The following is a 10,631-nucleotide window of genomic DNA, read 5'->3' on the forward strand; positions in this document are numbered from 1 at the left end:
CGTATATATATGTACATACATATATAATGTGTATGGTATGTGTACACAACTACATATATAGGTAGCTGTTTGTTTTCTACAACTTTTTATATTAAAAATATAACAGTCTTTCAAGAAAATGATCTTTTCATATTTCTGCATTTTTCTTCTATAGAAAATAGTGCTGAAAAAATCTATATTTACATATATATGTATGTATATAGAGAGACAAAATTTTGACAATAAAGGGCTGCACCAATTTATACTTATGTGAGGGTATGATATGAGGGCTCCTTTTTACTCACATCATTGTGGAAATTAGTGTTTAATTTAAAAATTTTTGGTTATTCTGATAGTGGGGAAGTGGTATCTCATTTGTTTTGCATTTTTTTGAGTTATTACTGAAGGTGAAGCTTTTAATCATCTTTTATTGACATTAACATAAATATGTTTCTTAAATATATTAATATAAATATATTTTTCTCTTAACCATTACACTGTTTTCTGTGTTTCTGTAATTTTACACATGTGCATAATTCCTAATATGAGAAGTAGGGATAGAGAGTGGCAGGGAAAGAATGAATGAGATTGAAGGGAGGGTTGGGACAGAGTGAATGGGACATCGGGACAGCACTTTGACTGTTTCTATAGCTGACCCAGAAATATTTCATGATCGAGGTTATTGGAAGGAAATGCCAATGCTTGAATGGTAACAAAAGCATTTTTGAAAGCACTGCTTCTGATCCTTGATCGTTATACTCACTTATTATAAAGTTTCTTTTCACTTCTAAATATCTGATTTTCAATTTGTAAAGTGGGAATAAAACTTCCTTTTCTTTTGAAAGATACCTTGAATGTTAAAAAGAAAAAAAAAAAAGAGAAAATACTTTGAAAACATCATTACTCTGTATCATGATAATTACTTTCATTTTCTTTTATCAATGACATCCTCTCAGATCTGGTCTAACACATTTCAAATCCACCCGCACTCTTTCTCATCCCTCTAAAAACACCTCATTTTAAAAACAGTGAAAACAGCACATGTCTGCCATTTTCTCAGACTGCTATTCAACCATCTTAAAGGGTTAAGGAAGGATGTCTTATTCTCAAGTTAAGACTGAGTATTATCCGAATTGTCTTTTTAGTTAAGGACTGAGAGTAGGAGAGTTTAATAAGGAAATGCAAAGCTCTGGAATTTTTTTCTTTTGATTCAGAAAAATCTAAACCTGTTGTTCCTCAGGGTATTACATAAAGCACATCTGTTAAATCAAGATTTTCCTAATGTAAATGGACATGGGCTCTCTTGACAATTTTACCGGTTTGAATTCCGTTGGGCTACTATACATATGCCTGGAGGGCTCGTCAATGAGTGAGTGTTATAAATCAAAATTTTAAAAATCACTTGTATTAGAACTATTATCTATGACCCATTAGAAATAATCCCCCAAATCTTCCTCTAATCAAATGCAGTTTTGTTAACTACTACATTTCAGCTCTCTCTGTTCATTGTAATTCAAGGTTGTGCCTCTGCTGCCATTCGTAAATCACTTGTTAATCGCTCCTGCTTTATAATACCAGCCTAATCATTTGCTGTGTCTTGCTGTCAAAACATTCCAATCTGATTGGATGCAATTTCATTCTGCATGTGTGCATCCGTATCTAACCTATAGAATAGCAGAAATAATTGCCTACATCTGAGAAGTTTTTTCTCCAAACACCTGTACTAATTAAAACTGCAAATACATGAAAAATTATTGACGATAGTGTTCATCATTAAGAACCTCCTTTCATAGGCACAGCAAGCAAGATGTGGACTGTGTACAATGACTAGTCAAAGATGGATAAATAATGGAAGCTTTATTTGCTGTGCATTCCAAAGGATCCCATTTATGAGCCAGCTAAAACATGATTCATTGGATCCATCAGTGGTTCCCACACCAGTGTCAGACTGGCATGAAAGACCCACATTTCCAGGCCTTATGAAATGGTAGCCCTTTTGGTGCCCCAAACAAAAATGATTCCATACCACTTCCTATGTCGATGACATGCTTGCATTGATTTTTCTCTGATTGTTTTGCAACACGTAGATCTTCTTCAGGTATTTGGATTATACTCACCAAACTGGTGCTCAATCCAAATGGCCTCCAGCACCCTGCACCAATAGCGATTAGAGCGACATCCTGAGGGACGTAAAAACTGAAATTGGCCGGGAGCGGTGGTTCACACCTGCAATCCCAGCACTTTGGGAGGCCGAAGCAGGTGTATCACGAGGTCAGGAGATTGAGACCATCCTGGCTAACATGGTGAAACCCCGTCTCTACTAAAAATACAAAAATTTAGCTGGGCGTGGTGGCGGGCGCCTGTAGTCCCAGCTACTCGGGAGGCTGAGGCAGGAGAATGGTGGGAACCCAGGAGGCGGAGCTTGTACTGAGCCGAGATCGCCCCACTGCACTCCAGCCTGGGCGACTGAGCAAGACTCTGTCTCAAAAACAAACAAACAAACAAAAAAAAACAAAAAAAAAAACCGGAAACCTCCACGTTATAGAGATTTAATTAATGATGTAGTTTTTTGGGTTTTTTTTTTCTGTTAGTTGATACTGAAACACAAATGATATAGTTTGGCTGATAAGTGTTTTCTTCCTGCTTTCTATTTTTATACTTATACTATCAGAGAAGGACACAGGAAGTCAATGACAGCCCGGCCTACATAGTTTGGAAAGCAAGACTGGAAATTAAGTTTCTGGCAGGAAACCACATGCATTTTGAAATCCTGTAATCCTGAATAGTATGCAACACAATTATCTCTTCTTCTTCTTCTTTCGCCTCTGACATTAGTTAGTGTATTCTTTTAGTAGAGAAATAGGCTTTTTGTTTTTCTTTTGCATGTAGGGGCACATGAGGTATCCTTTATAAGGAAATGGACTGGTTAGCTGATACTGAAGTTATTTGTACTCTTCATTTACTTTTCCAGCAATTAAAGTCTGAGAAAAACTTATTTCTCCTTTTAATATTCCTCATATGGATATAGTATCAGATTTCATTAAATTATTTATCTAGAGTTTCCTTAGCCATGTCATAGATGCAAACTGGGAACCAATTCTTTACAAATAAAAATGAGCCTATATACTTTACTGCTTCTGATATTGAAATACACTAGAAGTACTGAAAAAAGATGTTTGCCTATCTAGGGGAGTAGTGTTATGTCATTGCAGAGAATAACTTCAAATGTATCACAGTATTTCTGCAGGAAAACTGGACTTCTCCTTGATGAGTGGCTTGGTGCCAAGGACCCAGATTAAAAGTACAAAATACACAATATCTTCTCTGTAACTGTTTTCTATGTATGTTACAGAGGAACCAAATTAGTGACAATGTGTATCATGTATCTGCTTTATGTGGATAAATATAGTGTATGACACACGAAAGGCCACTGAGCACAAGCCCTAGTGTTGTGGGCTGAAGAAAAGGAAGGCAGATCTTAGTCTAACCAGGTTCAGAGAATCACTTCACAAATTAAAAATACACAGCAGTTATGGGATGGTCCTGTTTACTGATGCTCAGAGACACCAAATGCAGCACAGACTGCATATAGGAAGGGTTAAATGACCAAATATTTCTGCAGGTCTCTTATGAATGCTCTTTCATGAAGTTTTACAAGGAAGAAATTCAAGAGGGTAAGAATAGAAATAGGAACATTTGCTAATTCACATGTTCTTTCATTTCCTTGCACTTATTGAGTCTTCCTATATGTCTGGTGCAAAGACTGATGCGTATAACATCATCACTAGCATAGAACTCAGAGCCAAATGAATTCACTTTCTTCAAGTCACTATGATAAAATGTGATAAATGTGATATTTTAAAAGTGTATCTAAAGTGCTATGGAAACAAAGGCAAGTAATTCACCATGTTTATTATTGGAGAGTGGGGGGAATGTGCCCGCTAGCATCCCCTATTCCTCTTTCCTGCTATATCTTTTAGAGCAACCATTATCTCTTGATATGGTATATATTTAGTTGTTTATTGACAATTTGGTTTTTTTGCAGTATGCACTGCCCTGCCCAAATATGATACAGAACCTGTAAAAACAGGAACTTTTCTTTCTTCTTTGCCTCTTTCTTTTCTTTCTTTCTTTCTTTCTTTCTTTCTTTCTTTCTTTCTTTCTTTCTTTCTTTCTTTCTTTCTTTCTTTCTTTCTTTTTCTTTCTTATAGACCCTGTAAAAACAGGAACTTTTCTTCTTTCTTTTTTCTTTTCTCCTTCCTTCCTTCCTTCCTTCCTTCCTTCCTTCCTTCCTTCCTTCCTTCCTTCCTTCCTTTTCTTCCAGAAAAAGTCTTGCTCTGTCATCCCCAGGCTGAAGTGCAGTGTCATAATCAGGGCTTACTACAGCCTCAACCTCCCAGGCTCAAACAATACTTCTGCCTCAGCCTTCCGAGTAGCTGGAACTATAGGCATGTGCCACCACATCCGGCTAATTTTTATTTTTTTAAATTTTTTTGTAGAGACAGGGTCTCACTATGTTGCCCAGGCTGGCCTTGAACTACTGGGCTCAAACAATCCTCCTGCCTTGGCCTCCCAAAGTGTTGGAATTACAGACGTCTTTTCAATTCTATTCACAGCTTATATCCTAGTGCCCAAGACAATGGTTGACATAGAGTAGTTGCTAATTAAGTATCTGTGGAATGAATGAAAGGAATACATGTTAGACTGCATGAGATGCTGGAGATACAATGGTGAATAATACCCACAGTAACCCCGACCTTAAGCAGCTTATGTTCTAAGGGGAGAGATAGATAATATTCAATATACAAGTAAATGTGAAGGTTTCACACACTGATGAGTGCTAAGAACATAACCACTGTGCGTAAGTCATATAGAGTGAAGAGCGATGTTGCTTAACAAGGGAGCCAGGAAAGGCCTCTCTGAGAAAGTGACATTTGAATTGAAACTGAGGTCGTGAGAAGGAGGAAGCCATGTGAAGAGACAGAGAAAGAAGGAGCCAGTCATGGGCTATTATGGTTTAAATGTATCTCCTTCAAAATTCAAGTGTTAAAACTTAAGAGCCAATGTGATAATAGTAAGAGGTGGAGCGTTTCAGAAGTGATTGGGTTGTGAGGGCTCCTCTCCTTGTAAATGAGATCAAAGCCCTTATAAAAGAGGCATTATGAAGGATTTGGCTTTCTTGTCCTTCCCCCTTTCACCATGTGAAGACCCAGTGTTCCTCATCCTCTGGGGGATGCAGCAACGACGCACCATCTTGGAAGCAGAGAGCAGCCCTCACCAGACACCAGACCTGCCAGCACCTTAGTCTTGGACCGACCGGTTTCCAGAACTGTAAGAGATAAATTTTTGTTCTTTATTATTATGAATAATCCAGTCTCAGGTATTTTATGATAGTGGCACAAACGAACTGAGACTCAGGCCCTCAGAGCTTGGTGTTTTGCCAAAGAAGGCTGTGTGCCTCGAATGAATGGGTGGAGCAAGAAGTGAAAAGGTGGGAGGTGTCATATCACATAGGGCCTTGCAGGACAAGGTAGGGACCTTGGATTTTATTGTGGTCCCAAAGGGAAGCCGCTAGAATATTTTAAGCAGAGAAGTGACATGATCTGATTTATGTTTTAGAAGGTGCTTTGCACACTTGCTTGTAGTTAATGTGCAGAAGGTGGTCTATGGAAAAGAGTCAGAGAGGCCTCTTCGAGGAGTCTATTATAGAGGCATAGAAAAAATACAGTCTTAGATGAGGCTAAGGTTGTAGCAATGAGGATGGCAAGAAGTGCTTGGAGTTCAGATATATTAGGCAGGTAGAACTTATAGGTCTTAATGATAGATAATGAGGAAATTGAACAACCCAGCTGGTGAGTCAGTAGCAGAAGGTGTTTGCTTTAGTTGAGCAGAAAATATGAACAGATTTGCATTAGTTACGTAGAAAAATAACTAGAATGTTATAAGACATGAGAAAGGGTGATGAGCTTCCCAAAGTCTGTTCTTTAGAAGTCTGAGTCAATGAGATAGTGAAGAGGACTGATCTAGAGATTACCAGTAAAAAAGGCACTGGTATTTGATCATTGATGAGGCAGGCAGGGCAGAATGGAGGAGAAAAAGACAGTGCTAGTAGCCTGCAGTTGAGAGTGAAAAAAAAATAGCTTTGGAAAGAATAAAGCTTAGAAATGTTACAGGAAATTGGTAGCATACTGATTGTGCCAAGATACTGCCAAAAAACCAGCTCCATTTATCAAATGCAGAGAAAAATCATTGAACCTAAGTGGAGCATCGTGCAAATATCACAGCCAACATTTTCCCACAATTTCCCACGTTTTAGCTACTTGTTTTTATACTACATACAAAATACTTTTTTTTTTTTAAAGGATTGGTTGTAAAGGATGAGGCAAAGGAAAAAAACCTGAATTTGATTTCAAATTTGTTTTCAAATTAGTGAGGCCGCACTACAGTGCTGCCAGATATGATCCTGGAAAACCAAAGAGAGAAAAAGAAAAAGAGATGAAGACAGTTGACCCTCCATATCTTTGGGTTCCACATTCCTGGATTCAACCAACCTCATATAAAAAATATTTGGAAAAAAAACCCAAGCAACAAAAATAACAACGCAATAATACAAGTAAAAAACAATGCAGGATAATAACTATTTATATAACATTTACATCGCATTAGGTATTATAAGTAATCTAGAGGTGATGTAAAATATATAGGAGGATGTGTGTAGGTTATATGCAAATTCTATGTCATTTTACATAAAGGACTGCAGCATCCCAGAATTGTGGTATCTGAGGAGGGTCCTGCAATCAATCCCCCATAGATACCCACTGTAGAGTTATCTGAGCCAATGAAAGAAAGTCACTTCTTAAGATGGCTAATTAAAATCCTTGGACCTTTGGTTTAGAAAATGTTTTCATGTTTACATTTAAATACAAGAGGGTGTGGCATTTTGGGAAATCCATTTAACTATAATGAATTAGTAGAGTCAGACTTAGAGATGCTGGGAAGCGACTTCATTTCTCATCATCCAGTCTGTACCAGGAATAGATCACTTTCTTTTGATTCTTCTGGAAGGATGACCTTTCTTGAGCCGCCCCAGGAGTATTATGGGAAGACGCTATGCATTTGTGTTTAATATCATGAAAAATAAGCAGAAGGAGTTGAGATGTCAACAAAGCTATAATTAAATGCATTCATTTATTCATTTGACACATTTGAGTTATAGTCAAGTCTGAAAATGTGTGATAGATATCCAAACCTCCTTGAGGTCAGGGACCATATCAATGCATCTTAGCACTAGAAAGTGCTAGGAACACGTGTGAATGAAATGATTAAGGGCCTAGTGAAGGGAAAGGTTACTGTGGCTGCAATGGTTAGAGAAGCCTCATGGGCAAAGTGTAATTTTAACTTTTTGTTCAACAGAAAGATAGTCTATATAAAAACTAAAGGAGGGGAAGAGTTACAACTATTAAAAAGTTTGTAAGTTAGATTTGCCTCCTAACCCAAATGTGGACAGAATGACTTTAAACAATTGATTCATTTATTTATTCGACAATTCATTTAGTACCCAGTCTGTTCTAGGCATTGTGCCACACCCTGAGCATGGATTGTACAATAAAATATACACAGTCTCTGCCCTCGTGAAGCTTATAGTCTAGTAGGGAAGACAGACTAGAAACAAATAAATAGGTAAGTAACTGAATTTGAATTTAAAACCAAAATCACAACCAAAAAGGAAACCTAGGTTGCTCTAATAGAAAATATTGCAGAAGCTGGGTGCAGTGGCTCATGCCTGTAATTCCAATACTTTGGGAGGCTGTGATGGGCAGATCGCCTGAGGTCAGGAGTTTGAGACCAACCTGGCCAACATAGTGAAACCCCATCTCTACTAAAAATACAAAAAATTAGCCAGGCGTTGGGGCAGGCGCCTGTAATCCCAGCTACTCGAAAGGCTGAGGCAGGAGAATCTCTTGAACGTGGAAGGTGGAGGTTGCAGTAAGCCAAGATCCTGCCGCTGCACTCCAGCCTGGAGACAGAGTGAGAATCCGTCTCAAAAAATAAATAAATAAATAAAATTAAATTTAAATTAAATTGCAGAGATGACTGCTAATCAGGGACATCCTTTCTGGGGAATGACATTGAATTTGGATGAGAAACAACCGAACATCCTAAGAGCAGAGAATTTGACAAGGAGAGGAGAGTGTGGAAGTAGTTGATGTTCCAGGCAGAGAGAACAGCATGCAAAAGCACAAGACAGAAAATATTTTGGCTTTTGGGGAACCGAATAGAAGACTTTCAGCCCAATCCTTGAGGCTTGACTTTGAATAAAAATGGGATACCTGAGTGGAGATCTAGAATAAGGAGGAAATTAACAGCCTAAAAGGGGGTGAAATGTCACTGGTAATATTCATTCTTTTGATAACTATGTATTCAGTCAGTCATTATTCTGGGCATTGCGGGGATGGTAGTCAGGAGCTTACATTTTAGAAGGGGAAGATAAACCAGAAAACAAGTAACTCAATATATAATTTAATTTCAGATCATAATAGGTGCTATGAAGATGACACAATATCATGGGAATGACGGTGACTATTTTAAGTAGAAAAGTCAGAAAAGACTCTCAAGGAGGAGACACCAGTTGAGTAGCCTCGAGCAAGAGCATCTCAGGCAGAGCATGTGCAAAGGTCTTGAGATCTGCTGTTGTGTGCAGCTTTTTCTAGTGTCACCAAGGCTGGCGATATTCTCAAGGTCCCCTGTCTCGCATCACACAAGCATACCTCACCCTATGTATCCAAAGGCACACACTACATCTGGGAAGCCAAGGTTGTCTCTGGCCCACGCTGCACCTCTTCTCTCTCCTCAACTCTTGCCTCTTTTTTTTCCTGTTGCCCTATACAATTTATCTTCCTATCCAGCTACACAGACAGTAGCACTTTCTCCATCTTCAGGTGAGTATGGTAAAGTGCTGTGGGCTGTAAGTGGGAGGAACCCCCAACAGTTAAGAGCAGGAACCATGTGTGGACAAGATGTCATAGCAGGAAATGGGTGTAGCATAGTTCACTGCCAAGCCCGAGATTCAGTTCAACCACCTGTCCACCAGTTTCCTGCTGTGGGGGCTCCGAGCCAGGTGCTCGTATCTTCCTCAACGTATGCGTCGATGTTTAAGCTGAGAATCTGAGCTCTAAATTTGGAAGCAGATGCATGGGTATCTATGTATAAGATAAGATAAAATGAAGAATTAAACTCTCAAATTCAACCCTGAATTTTATCAAGTTGCTGTTAAAGATGAAATGAGATGTTATCAAGTTGCTATTTAATATGAAGCTATATAAAATATACATATATTTTTGTTATCAAATATACATGTATTTATTATACAAGAATTAGATGCAACAAACACTGAGCACTGATTCTATACCAAGTAATCTGCTTGGAAAACAGATTTAACTCTTATATTGGTCCTTCCCAATAAGTCTAATTTTCCCCATTTTGCCAGCAGGGGGTGAAGGAACAGTTTGACATACTGATCACATACCTGAAAGTGGCCAAGGAAGGCCTTCGACCACAAATGCTGGGGTCATCCCACGAGATATGGTTTGCCTTCTCAGCACACGACAGCACGTTTGGACGCAGCCTGGTGAGCAGTCAAGAGCAGCAGTGGTTACGCCTAGGGAAGAGCATGAGTTAGAACATTACTTCTTTCCAGCCATGGGAGCTTGGGCCAGTGACCTCACCTTCCCAAGCCTCAGTATCCTGATCTCTAAAAATGAGAATAATCATACAATGGGCCTCAACGACTTGCTAAAGGATTGAATGAGCTTCTTATGTCATGCCTGGCATCTCAGAGGAGAGCACTTAGCCCTTTAGTTGCTCTTTTTAAGCTCGGGCACATTCAGTCACTCATCGTATCCTCCCAGATTGGAAGGGCTGAGCACAAGAGGAACTCCCCAAGACAGGTGCTCCTGGTCTGTAGCCCTCTTTATGGAGAGCTAGTGCACCCAATACCTCAGTAAGACAAATAATCCCTACCACCCAGCCTCTTGTCTGGCACCGGAGCAGAATTGTCAGGGAGCGTGAGTAAGCAGCCGGTAAGAACCCTCACTGTCTCCAGGCATATACACACCTGAAATCTCTTATCAGAGAACATTGAGGTTTATTGCAACTGAAGGGACTTGTGTTGGTATCAGAACGCTCCCTTTTTAACATAATCACTTCCCTCTTGTACCTTCTAGATGTCTAAGTAGGAAGATCTTCATAAATATTTCGCACACCATGTTAGAACCTTTAAATCTGTTTGAACTGGATTCTTGTTAGGAAGAAATTCATTTCTAATTTAATTTTAATTTTTTTGGCATGTTTACTCCATCAAACAATTATCCTGCCTAACAAATTATGTAAAAAAAAAAAAAGTTAAAAATAAGGGATTCACATGAACTTTGAAGTTAGAAAATAAATCAGAGAAGAATAAAAAGGGGAATGAATTGTTCTAAGCATATCAGAAAGGCTTTATGTATTCAGAACCTCATTTACTTTTCTCCAAATCAATATGCAGTGCTCAGCACAGAGAACTATCAGAGAACTATTGAATATAAAGCACAGAAGATAACAGCAGTGATTACAACATGCAATTGTGCAGCTGTGATATCATCCCCTCCCCCTCC

The 10,631-nt window shown here is 38.8% G+C and overlaps 1 long non-coding RNA gene across 1 annotated transcript; it reads right to left on the reverse strand.

The window, feature by feature from the left end:
• Window positions 1-2,685: 2,685 nt before the first annotated feature.
• On the reverse strand, window positions 2,686-10,080 carry LOC144330812 (uncharacterized). The gene is made up of 3 exons (XR_013397319.1): window positions 10,000-10,080; window positions 9,506-9,637; window positions 2,686-5,308 (listed from the first exon to the last, which is right to left on the reverse strand). It is a non-coding gene; the product is annotated as an uncharacterized LOC144330812 (long non-coding RNA).
• Between the last annotated feature and the right edge of the window lie 551 nt (window positions 10,081-10,631).

The sequence above is a fragment of the Macaca mulatta genome, chromosome 8 (assembly GCF_049350105.2).
Source record: "Macaca mulatta isolate MMU2019108-1 chromosome 8, T2T-MMU8v2.0, whole genome shotgun sequence".
NCBI lineage: Eukaryota > Metazoa > Chordata > Mammalia > Primates > Cercopithecidae > Macaca > Macaca mulatta.